Source organism: Aedes albopictus, chromosome 2 (assembly GCF_035046485.1).
Source record: "Aedes albopictus strain Foshan chromosome 2, AalbF5, whole genome shotgun sequence".
NCBI classification, from domain to species: domain Eukaryota; kingdom Metazoa; phylum Arthropoda; class Insecta; order Diptera; family Culicidae; genus Aedes; species Aedes albopictus.
Window position 1 is genome coordinate 190,373,493 of NC_085137.1, and position 13,561 is coordinate 190,387,053.

General features: G+C 37.1%; 1 pseudogene; it reads right to left on the reverse strand.

Moving 5' to 3' along the window:
- Positions 1-7,471: 7,471 nt before the first annotated feature.
- Positions 7,472-8,178, reverse strand: LOC134286299 (eukaryotic translation initiation factor 4E1-like; annotated as a pseudogene).
- Between the last annotated feature and the right edge of the window lie 5,383 nt (positions 8,179-13,561).

Below are 13,561 nucleotides of genomic sequence, written 5' to 3' on the forward strand. Positions count from 1 at the left end.
AATGACGTTCGGCCAAACGAAATTAGGCCAAATGGCATTCGGTCAAATGACCGGTCACCTTTTGGCTCGGTAAAGGCTTGCAACGCGATTCAGTCCTTGTATGAGGTCCTTCAGCCTCTTGCCATGCAACTCCGATCCCTACTTCCTAGTTGGCACCGGTCGGGATACAAGCAACCTTAGAAAATATAGGGTAACCACCACGGTGGGAACTTTGGTTGTATGCAGACAAAGACGGGGGGTTTGATTCGGCAAACTTACTGAGACTGGTCACTCCAGACAATTGATCGAAAGGCTCTTGTTAGGCCCTACAAGCTTTCCGTAAACATATAAGCAGCGATAACGTTAATTATGTTTAACGTTATCGCTCACTGCGATGATAATAAATTATCGCAGGATTTATCGGCGTTCGATAAATCAACGCCAGTTAATTGAAGTTTACTTCGAAAGTTTAGATCATAGCATCCATCGGACAATTCGCACCATTTCATCGAGAATCTACCAGGGACTCCATCAGTAATTCCTTGCTTTTTTATCGAGGATCCTGCTATGCATTCCATCGAGGATATGATCTCATTACATCTCTGGAAATTCTACCAGCTATTTCAGCAGGGATTCCATCGTGAAATTCGCAGTGCGTTACATCGATAGTTTCTAGGATTGCATCAGAAGTTCCGCAAAGGACTTCTTAGAATATTCCTCCAGCAATTCCATTGGGAATTTCACCAGTGGTTTCACCTCGAATTCCTCCAAGTATACGACTGGAAATTCCTTACCAAATCCACAGGATCTCGTTGATTACAGGTTCAGGTGATGGAAGCTGGATGATTAGAGGATCGGCGTCTGCGATCTTCATCCGAGAGGAAGCCACCAGGCGAAGTCAGATGATTTACAAGGAGTTGAAATCGAAGCAAAAAGAAATGGGCATTCAGTATGTAACGTCATTTAGAACCCTATTCGTGTTTTTCGTTCCATTGATACGTTTCATGTATATGTTATACTAGTGTTCGTTATGAATTTAACTAAACTGACAGCATTATTAAGCTTAGCAAGGACGCAAACCCGGCGATACGCCATCTATAACTTAAGTAAAGAATCACGTTAATTGCCACATTTCAAATCTATTGCGTCGTAGAGAATTAACCAGAACTGCTCTCGATACTCCAACTAAATGCGCCGTAGTTGCATAAGAAAACTCCTAAATCAGCCAACTAAAACAAAAGGAACAATAGGTGGGAATTGTAATCATTTAAACTAGCCCAACCAAGTTTAAATCTAGCTCGCGATTGTTCGTTCAGAATAGTGGAGTGCTTCGAACAGTTAACATCGCAGGTTGTCGGAGTGATTAAAAAGATCAGTTTGAGATTTTGAAACAAATTTTTGGTTTTGCTGAGCTAATTTGAACTAAACTCGAAGTAAGTTTCGGGAGTTTTTAGTCTTTTTAAGGAAATTTAATGTGAAATTTGTGTCTTTGTGCAGATTATTTGAATTTGTCGAGTGAGACAAAGTCTTGTTGAGACTGTGCCTGATTTGTAGAGTGTTTCGGCTAATTCTAAATTCAGGTAAGCCTAATTAATAGGAAAAGTGATCAAATTTAGTGAAGATCCACGTTGAACAGGCCCTCCTTGCCCAACGTGGGCGGCTAGTCTGGGGTGAAAATCATCCCACAGACGCAGCGAAGACTATCACCAACCATCATCAGCAGGCTGTGAGTTGACGCGTAACCAACCTGACTATCCACCGACGTGCAACATTAGCTACCATTCCGGTGACGTTTGAGTGACGACTCGTCCGCCAATAAGTCGTACGGCGTGAGCTCAAGTCCAATAGAGGCTTGCATCAAAAACATAACCTCATCGAATTCTCATACGATTTGTAAACATTGCCCTCAAATTTTTTTTGAGGGCAAGGACGGCTTTATGGACCGACGCCGAAGGAAAGAAAGAGAAGGAGACAGTGATGACGTCAGTGTGCAAGCGCTCATAAGAAGCTCATCACTCCACTGCGAGGGGACGCATCTACCCCGTAACCGACGCCGACGCACGAGTCAACGGGTGGTTTACCGGTCGCTGACGTAAGTTTGGCCTGTTTCTGGTGAGTAAGTCGAACCAACTGCTGGCAGTATTTTTCTGCGTGGGAAAACCGACGAGGAATCGACAGTCAAGGTCAGATCTGCCTGAAGAGATAGTTTTTTCTTGCGCAAATTGGATATCCGAACGATACAATCAGATCACGTGACGTCACAGTTAGGATTAGGTTTTCTTGAATTTGGTTTTGAATAAATTTAAATAAGGCAATTGTTGGAACTCGATAAATTTAAATTTCAGTTATTTTGTAGAATTAACGTCGTTTGAATTGCATTTATTAATAAACTTACTTCTAGATTAGTTAGGGTACTCCATATGTTTTAAATACGTCACAAGTTGTTATTATTCTAGGTTTAAGATTGGTTTTGGGTTCTTTTATTGATAAGCATTTCCCCCATTGGCTAATTTATGAGTGTTTTTTTTCGGTTTCGGTAAGTTTTTGACAGAATTTGAATTAGGTTCTGGTTAGCTGGTCGGAGACGTTTGGGTTGAAAAGTGAAACTTGCGTTCTTATGAACTTTACGACCTGCCCTGAGAGGGAGGTTTCATGCCGGGTAATTTAGAAGAGTAAACGGTCCTTCTGTTCGGAAGGTGGCGCTTAAGCCGTTTGCTAAGCGTAACGGGACGGAACGTTACAAGTATGTTTGGATTGGGCGTAATAGTGTGGTATTGATTAAAAAAGGAGGAAGATTCCTCCATTATCAAAATAAGGAACTGGAATGACATAGTTAATGCACAAAGTAAGTTTACTGAAGAAAATGTGAAACGTACAGCATCAGAGATAAGCCCTCAACAAGATCAAACTTCCAAACGATATTGTTCTTGAGGTATTTATCTAAACACAAGAAAAGACCTTCGGTGAGAAAAGGTTTAAAAAGTAAAAAGTAAAAAAAGGGAAAACGATGAATTCAAAAATAAATAATTTTAATTTTGCTGATGTAAATGAGTTCAACATAAATATTAATTCTGATTTTTCTGAGCATAAAAACTATATGAATATTATGCAACAAAATGTACGTGGATTGAATGATTTCTCTAGGTTTGATGAATTTATTTTGTTTATTAATGAATTGAAAGCAAAGATCGATATAATTGTTGTGTCTGAAACGTGGATTTCTAAAGAAAATGAAATGTATTATAATATATTATATATTCCCGGTTTTAGAAGGGTAAATTACAGTAGGGTTAATAGGAGAGGTGGTGGGTTAATGGTTTTTATAAGTGATGCGTATAAGTTTGAAACCGTTAAAACGGATAACGGAGAATTGAGCTTTCAGTTTATTAAAATCCGCATTAAGCTACCAAAATCTGATAGTTTATATATTTGTGCTGTTTACCGCCCTCCATCTTCGGAAATGACTGAATTCAAACAATTTATTGAGTCTGTGATGGAAACTTATATGCAATCTTCTACTGTTATACTTGGTGACATAAATATTGCAGTTAATAAATCTAACTCGATTGTTTCAGAGTACACAAATCTTCTTTCTTCAAGTTTTTTTGAGATCACTAACACATTTCCTACTAGACCTGCAAGTGAGAATATCCTTGATCACGTGATATGCAATGTGGATAAGTTTGTAACTGTCACAAATAGCACAATTTTTAACGATATAAGCGATCATATAAGGTACCCCGGGGCAAGTGGGACCTAAAAAAATGCTAATTTGGTTTTGTCATGTCAAAAGTTTCAGAACACAAATTCTTTAATAATTACAATGGACCCAAAAGACGTTGTTGGTATATTTGTACTTATTAACGTGCATTAAAACTGTTTCAAAATTTTTACATTTCATATATTATGCATATAATGAAAAGTGTAGCAGATCTTCATTTACTGCGTTTCACGGGGCAAGTGGGACCTATTCAGGGTTTTTGTTCAAAGGGCTTAATATAAGTTGCAACAAATAAGATAACATAAATCATAAATCTCTTATATGAATGACTTTGTTTAGAGATTAAAATAAGAAGAGGCTTATGGTATCATGCATAAATTACGTAACACATAACAAATCGCTAAGGGAAATTGAATCAACTCCAGCAGCTCATGCAAAATAAATTGATTTTTTTATACAAAAAGCGCAGTAAAGTGAAGAGACGAAAGATTTCGAAACTTGGTCTCTATATTATATAGTTGATGATTCTCACCAATAGTAAATCTGGGATTTCGAGAGTTTCAGTATTATCTTCTCCCTTACATAATCTTACGATCATTACATAATGTTTTTTTAATCATGAATTTTGAAAAGGCCATTTCCCTATTTTAATTTTTTTTATGGACGATACTCGAATGCTCAGAAGAATGCATTATGCAGCGTTAAGTGAAAAAAATGGAAGATATTGAGAAAAAAAAACATAAAAAATACATGCTTATCATTTTTTTTTTACCCAAGGTTTTACCATTTTTTACAAGAATTTCATCATCAAAATAGAGGTAATAAAGTATAATTCAACGGTAGATTACTTAACGCGTCAATTTTTATTGACTTTCGTGCTAATTTCATCTTAGGCTGGACAAGGTGCGATGAACCCATAAAATTGTGTTTGTTTATTCTCATAGGTCCCACTTGCCCCAGATAGCGAAATGCACTGGTGCAAGTGAGAGCAGTAAACTAAATGTAATAAATAAAAATAAAATACAGCTTTTTCGCTTGAAATCATTTGCATGAACTCCAAATACTATCCTGAAACCAAAAAAGTATTTGTAGAATAACAAATCTGTTTTTAAACGACGAATGCAGTAGAGCACGTTAATCTTACCGAGTGAATTGAAAATTACGTATGAACAACAATACCGTATATGGTTCCTTTATGGTTGAAACAATAACTTTTTTTCTATTCAAAGTATCCGTAGCTGTGATACCTATGTTTTCCGTGAAGAATGTTAGTCTTAAAAATAAATAATTAAAAAAATACTAGCTATAGGTCTCACTTGCCCCCGATTCTCACTTGCCCCGGGGTACCTTACCAATTTTAACTAGCCTTGAATTAAATACTAAGGTAAAGCGTATTCAATTAATGAAAAACATTCTGAATAAGCATTCCTTTCACTTTGACTTTTCGCAGTTTTTGAGCAGCATTCCAGATTATTTAAACCCTAACAGTACTCTTCTGGCAATTATTGATAATTATAACGAGCTACGAACCAAGCATACACACTTAGATTTTTTTACAGTATTCGGTAATTTTTTACCGAATTCTCAACAGCTGAACGTTCGGTAATCAGTTCGGTAATCAAAACCAGTACCGAATGTCCGGTAAATGGAATTTTCGATAAGCTGTCAAAAATTACCGGATTTCTCCGGTAGTGCTTAGTTTTGAATTACCGTAGTTTCGGTAGTATTCAATTCCTATTGGATATTTTTACAGTTTTTCGGTATTTATGAGAATGAAAGATGCAGGGTACAGTTTATTTGTTTTTATTAACCGTAATTATAGAAAAAGTTGTATATGTTGTAATAAACAAGCTTCTCCTTTTTTGCTCTAATTTCCGCTCGATCGGGTACATAGCATGCATGCGAAGTGAATTTTCATCATGTTGGAGTTGGCGTTGAAGTTGCTGGCGGCTGGAATGTTGTGTTGATAATTTTAATGGAGGATAGCTAGATTCAATATTTGAATGCATACTTACACCGATCCAGCAAATACGATGCTTTGCCCGATGTTTCACCCATCTTCAAGCGCCTAGTTGCTTTTATAAAACTAAATCTTCGCTTCAAATATGGAAATGCAAACTCCTTTTGCCACAACTTGACATTTCGTATACGCTTCCTACCACTTTACTGATTGTTCGGTAATGTAGGGTGCGATGTACGAACTGTTCGGTAATTTTTCGTACAGTATACTGCATTTTTTAGTTTCTGCAGTACGTACGGTAATTTATTTGACATTTAGGTATCAAACCACAAACTGTTCGGTAATCAAATCACCGAACTTTTGTAAAATTGTTAATTTTTACCGAAAAACGGTATTTTTTTCGATCTACCGAATTTTTCCGGTAAAATAATTACCGAACAGCGGAATAGAAACTAAGTGTGTAGGTTTAGAATCAGCTAGTAGTTTGAACAGTAGCAGAAATTTCAATAAATATAGAACTATTCACCCAGTCGAACGATCCTTGTTCCTTGAACCGGTGTCAGAGGCAGAAATCAACAATATCATAATAGAATTATCACCCAATAAAAGTCCAGGTCCCGATAAAATATCTGCTCAAGACGTGCAAAAAATAGAGATTTATTTTCCAATATTCTAACCAGAATTTTCAATAAATGCATATCAGAAGGAGAATTCCCAAATTGTTTGAAAACAACTAGAGTCATTCCAATTTTTAAAGGCGGTGATCCCGAGGATATAGGAAATTACAGACCAATTTCTACGATTTCTATTTTCAGCAAAATTTTTGAAAAGGTACTTGCTAAACGAATAATGTCTTTTGTGAAACGAAACAACATTCTATACAACAATCAATTTGGATTTAGGGAAGGTTCGAGTACAGAAACTGCTTGCATAGAGTCAGTTGATGAATTTCTTAGTGCTTTTGATTCGAAGAAGATAGTCGGTGGGCTGTTTATCGATTTACGCAAAGCTTTCAATACGATGGATCACGAAATCTTAAAATCAAAGCTGAATTCATTAGGTATTAGAGGCGTTGCAGGTCATCTTCCTCCTCTTCTTGGCGTAACGTCCTCACTGGGACAAAGCCTGCTTCTCAGCTTAGTGTTCTATGAGCACTTCCACAGTTATTAACTGAGAGCTTCCTCTGCCAATGACCATTTTGCATGTGTATATCGTGTGGCAGGCACGAAGATACTTTATGCCCAAGGAAGTCAAGGAAATTTCCTTTACGAAAAGATCCTGGACCGACCGGGAATCGAACCCGTCACCCTCAGCATGGTCATGCTGAATACCCGTGCGTTTACCGCCTCGGCCATATGGGCCCTGCAGGTCATCTTATCAGTAGCTATTTGAATGGTAGGTCACAATTTGTTGAAATATTTGGAAACCGTAGTTCGCTCAAGCCTTTTTCAATAGGAGTGCCACAGGGTAGTCGCTTAGGTCCTTTATTGTTTTTACTTTATTTAAATGATATGGGTAAGCTTCCTTTGAAAGGAAAATTGAGATTGTTTGCTGATGATGCGACTAGTTTTTATATCGGAGAACATATTTCTAATATTCAAATTGACATGCAAACGGATTTATCGATACCTTATGATTACTTTACTCAAAACATGTTATCGTTGAATGATGATGATGATGATGATAGTTCTCCATTCATTGTAGCACGGTACTAAGCCCAATAGCAGTGGGCTGTCCACCCAATGTGATTCGATCAAGCAAAACATTATAATTATACTCACCTTGATTTTTTTTAATCAAGATTACACAATTATATATAGTGCAAGCCATCGCATTGGAGGATGCCCCAATGAATGTGAAGAAGAAGAGTTCACCATTCTCTACATAATGGTTTTAAAGGGAAGTTGGCATCTCCACTCTTCCAACCATATATAATGTATCGACTGGCGGCTCTGATAACCCTCCTCTTAACCCCAGAACTGGTTGTGTTATATTTGCATTATATTATTGTTATGTTAGCATTTGAAAGACGGTTATTCTATTACGTATACCAGATTTTGAATTTGGATGGAATGTAATGATCGAAAAAATAAAGTATTGTATACATGAATAAAAAATATTTACCTTTTATCGTTGAAAACTTACTATTGCCTTACGAATGCCTCTTCGATGAGACCCAGAATCGTATCTAGCCAGTACTTGTCCAGCTCCTGATGCTACGACCGTGGCATATCCACCAGCCGCGGCGCTTGTTGCTATCGTCTTCCCGCATCGGACGGATGTCCTTCTTGAACAAAGAGTAATCCCTACCGACCTTGATGTCGTCGGCCGGGCTCTTGATGTGATTGTACAGACTCCAAAACTCTCGACTTTGGAAAAGCTGGTCACCGTTCAGGGTGTTTTCCCGCGATTTGGTGCGGTCCGGTTCCTGGTACCAGAGCGTCCAGGTCGACTGCAGCGGGTGCTTGATCAAACATTCCGGGTCGACGATGACTCCCTGGTCGGCGTGGTTCAACATGTTATCGTTGAATGCAGCTAAAACCAAAACAATCGTTTTCAGATCCCTGAGAAACCGTGTAAACACTAATTTAAACGTAACTCTAGGTGAAGTTTCTGTAGAACAAGTTAGTGAGTACAAGTATTTAGGTTTGATTTTAGATGAAACACTATCTTGGCGCCCGCATATTAACGATCTAATCAAAAAGTTATCCCCAATATGCGGTTTGATTCGTTATCGTACTTTATTCCTCCGAAAATTTTACTCAACATTTACTTCTCCCACGTACATTCTAAGCTGCAATATTTAATAAGCATTTGGGGTGCTGCACCAAAAACTGCCCTTCAAAAACTTAAATTTGTGCAAAACAACCCAAGTAACCAGTAAGCATTTAAGATAGCACTCCTTCAGCATTATAGTTGCCTTCACGACAAGGCGTTTAATGCTAGTTAGCCGTATATACGCCTTTAGTGCTACTCCACAGCAGGTTTTGGCAAAATAACGGGCTGTCTAAGTGCTATTCCTTCAGGAACGTTGTGACAAAATGCCAAAGAAGCGTAACGTCAGTAACGCCTCGTCGAACAAAACAAAACAAAAATAGATTTACGTCTGCTTCTCGATCTCTCAGCCCGCTTCTCCGCTTCCTCATCCTTCCACACTCCAACTGGTGATAGGTGTTTTTTTTGCTTGTTTTAGTAGTGATTTGGGTTCGAACTTAGGATCCGAAGATACTGAAATATATTTACTTCTCAATCTATTGCTACTGCTCCACGATGCCACAGCTGTACCGATGTCGTGCGTTCAATGTATCCCCAATATAAAGAATGCTTGGAAAACAGCTTCAGTTCGAACACCCAAAACTTGTTTTCAAAAAGATATTCCGTTGAATGTAGAGCATTTCATTTTTTTTTCGATCTGTGGCATATATTTTTCTCTTCCTGTTTCGAACAATCTTATGATCCGCGGATCCGCCAAACCATCCACCTATTCGGCGAGACGAACCAGCCAAGGGCTGAAAGTCTCTGAAATAAAGACAAAAAAAAAAAGACCTATTCAGCATCTGCCTAGGCATCAGCGCACATTTTCCTACGAAATCATAATTAGTCATTTTTTGATGGCCAAGTTCCATCAAACTCAGCTGCCGCAAAGTTTCTGAGCTCTTGGATTGGTGACGAAAAAACGAAGAAGCAAATCAGATGCACAAATTTGTAAATAGAAGCATAAAAGAGAGACAACATGTGCTGTGAAATGCATAACATATCTCCCATCTTCTTTGCTCTTAGCATTTAAAGAGCAGTTGGGAAGCTGAATGCTTCCGAACGAAAACACCTCAAGCAGTTGAAATGCTAATTTACAGCCTAAAGCTTTTGAGCAGCACTGCTTATGCTATTTCAAGGCAGTTATGCATTCGAACTGCTTATGTAGGGCAGCAAGCATCTCAAATGCATAATACGGGCTGCTGTACGGCTTATTTAAATGCTTAGTGGTTACCTGGGAAATCACTAAGAGCCGCCTTTAAATTACCCTATACATTCCCAAAACTGTAACTTTTCAAAGAAGAAAGAAGTAGCCAAAAATATTCTACCCATCCAAGCTTTACATGAGTATAAAAGAATGATCTACATCTTCAAAATTACAACACTAGATAAAACACATTCTAATCACCAAATTCTTAGACAAAGTCATGCTTATAACACGAGAGGATCAAATAACTTTCAGTTGAACAGAATCAGAACTGAATATGGAAGGAAGCGGTTGACACATGATGGAATTATCACGTACAATAATTTACCAACAGAAATACGGAATTCAACAACTTTAATCATGTTCACAAACAAGCTCAAAAATCATTTTAGAGGTAGTTTACTGCGATATTTTTAATGAATTGAAAGGTTTGTATTAAACCTAATTAATGTTTTTTTTTTTGCGCTGAAGATGAAATAATATGCCATGAATAGATTAATTGTGATGCCTAATAGTATATAGAACCATTAGCCAGCCCTTCAAAGAACTACGGTTCATGTTAATCTATTTCATGTTAAACTATATAGATAAAATAAATGGATATTCTAAAAAAAACGAACATTTATCTTCCGGATGGTGGTAACATGTAAGATACGTAACAGATAGCAATGCGCATTTATTTCTATTTGACTATGATTTGACAATTTTTATTTCGGGAAAATTCATATATAACGTCCATCATTTTTCTGAATTTCCAGACTCCCATCCTTTCTTTGTCACAATTTTGTCTTCTACCTAATACACGTTCTGTCACACTTTTCTAGACGTTCCCTCCCCAAAAATTGGACGTAATTTGTGAACCTTTTCTTGGCCTAATTCAGTAGCATAGCCAAGGTTCATTCTATCATACTCACGGACGGGAACAATAATTGACTGAATAGAAAAATCTCCTCCCCAACGATTTTTGTTTACTTGACGACAGTTAACTCGATAATTTTCGATAATTTATCGAAAACTCGATAACGATTACGATAATGTAACGCACTATTTATCGTTAACGATAAATTATCGAAATCATATCTAGTTGGCGATAAATTATCGGCGATAATTTATCGATTAACTATCTTGGAATCGATACAATTTGCGACGACGAAAGCGACTTGCAATTGGAAGCACTGAACGTGGAACTGCAGTTTTCTCAATGTCATCGGGAGTACCCGCATACCTGTTCATTTAAGTAAAATCCATTTAGGTAAACTTCATTAAAGTCCCTCCATTTAAGTAACGTTATTTGAATGGAAATTGATTCAATGCTTTAGAACAGGGGTTTTCAGACCTTCTGGTTCGCGGTACACTTTTTGAAGATAAATTGTTCCAAGGTGCACCTCTTTATCATTGTCACATAATGCAATATCATTTTTAAAGCGGTGAAAGCGAAAGCGAGCAGCAACCCAGTAGGGGGATGGGGGTAAGACGGACCGGGTGGGTAAGACGGACCACTGACTAGTTCAGTCACTAAGAAGCTGAAATTTGGCTTTCTTTCTAGATTAACTGTATTTTCTCATCAGTTGATGATTATTAAACCACTCCATGAAAGAATAAATATGTCAAAAGTGTAAGAAATAAACATTTATTTACCTGGCTACACGCTTTTGTGATGGAATGTAACTTTGGGGCGTCAATAAATAAGCTTTTTCAACATTAAATTGCTAAGCTATCACATTTTATTTTGAGTTTCCCAGTTGTTTTAAACTGTTCCGTCCTATACACAACGAAATTCAGGTAAATTTCATGGATTATGAATAACGGTGGTGAAATGAATATTTTGCGTTGTGTGGGGGTAAGACGGTCCGCCTTGAGGGTGGGTAAGACGGACAGTGTTGGGGTTACTTTGATAGTGCCATAAGAAACACATTAAAACCCACACATTGCTGACAGATTGAAATCTATGGAGTACAAAAATGATCATGGAAGCCGTGTAAAGTATTTCATATTGATTTTTAGTTTAAAAAATCATTATATTAGATTTTTTGTTGTTAGAACATTTTGAACTTCGTTAAATTGCCAGAGCATTGCATACTGTTAGGCGTTTATCAGTGTATGGAGGCTTCCAATTTAGAAAATACGTCTTAATTAAAAAAAAACACGCTTCGCTAAGGGATTCAAAGCCAAATTTAGATACTACTATGATTGATCTAACGATTATAAACGGCCATAATCATCATTCAACACAATCAATGGCGTATTAGCTAATTTTCCAAACCTGTCCATCTTACCCACCCTACCGGTCCGTCTAACCCACACTGTTGAAAAACATACATTTGGAGTACACTTATTACTTATCTCAAAAGTCATGAAAAATCAAATTTTATTACAAAATCGGCTTGCAGACTGTAAAGAATCTTAGTTGAAGTAAATAGTATGGAGATAAAATTTTACTTATCGCATTGTTTACACTAACAAAATATAGTGTTTCCTAAACATGTCCGTCTTACCCCCACCCCCCCTATAGAGATCTTTTACACTGGCATATGCACCCCCAGAGGTGCTCGGTATACATGACTGGCTGATCCGGAATGTTGAGGAAGATATTGAGCGAATTCATAGTAAAATACCAGCCAAAGCAGGGGTAGTTTTAGGAGGATTTCTAATGAGAACTTTGACGAAGTTTGGCGTTTACTGTTCGATGATTTATAGTATGATTTTTATAGAATTTATCCCAAGATTATTACTGAATTTCTGGACAGCAATCCATGCAAGATATTTGGAAGCATTATTTCAAAACATTGGCTTTTTGGTAAATTACTTCCAGATTTTTTAGACAACTCATTACAAAGTCGGTCAACTTTTCAAGAGAGTTCCTTATAAGCTGATGTCGAAATCATGAATAGATTCGCACTCAGGTCTTAAGTAAAACCGTAGAAATACTATCAGTGGTGCTCAGGCTGAAGGATACCGCGGGCCAAATTTGCAATTCGGGATGGATCTCCGAGCCGCATAAAGCATCGATGCATAAAAACAACAAAAAGAACAATTGTAAAGCATATTTATTAAAAATCTTAACTGTTCAGAACTTGTGTAAAGGTCAAACTTTATAATCAATCGCCCTTCGTGGAGTTCATATTAGATTCATAAGTTTGGTTGAGAAAAACGTTTGAGCTTCAAATTGAAATTCAAACAAACAATTTGCCCCTAGAATTGCCTTGAAGCCACTTCGAGAACTTGTCAAGCAGGTTTTACAAGAATGTCTTTTGAATCGCTCCAAAAAGGTTTGCTGGATTTTCTCCTCAAATTTCTTGTGAAGTTGCTCCAAAAGGCTTTCGAGAAATTTCTTGAAGTTTCTTTAAGTTTTTCTAGAATTCTCTTGGAACACCTCCAAGAACTCCTCTTAGATTTTCCTTTGGAACTGCCCTGAAGTTACTTCAGGAATTCCTCAATAATCGTTTCCAAGAATTTTTCCTAGAATAGCTTCCGGATTTTTCCCAAAAATATTCCAGGAGTTTCTAGAAGATTTAAGTGAATTCTTTCCATAAGTCTCTTCTAAAGTTGATGAAATACTTCATCATTAAGTTTCTTCAAAAATTAGGTTTTTAACAATTGTTTCCGGAAGTTTCTTCAACAATATCTTCCAAAGTTGCTGCATAATTTATTGTTCAAATTTTCCTCAGGCGTTCTAAGCATTTTTTGTGTCTTGATGCAGTTGGTTCTGGAATCTTGTTTGTATTTACTCCTGAAAATTCTCTTTTTGTTGCTCAAGGAATTTATTCTGAAGTTGTTTAAGAAATTTCTGTTAGAGTGGCACCAGAACATTTTTATCGGAGATGCTCCTATAATTTCCATGCAGTATCGCCACAACTTTCTCATTGAGTTTCTTCATGTTTATTTTGTTCAGGATGATTTGAGTTTCATCGTATATTTCGCTTAGAGTTGCTTATATTTT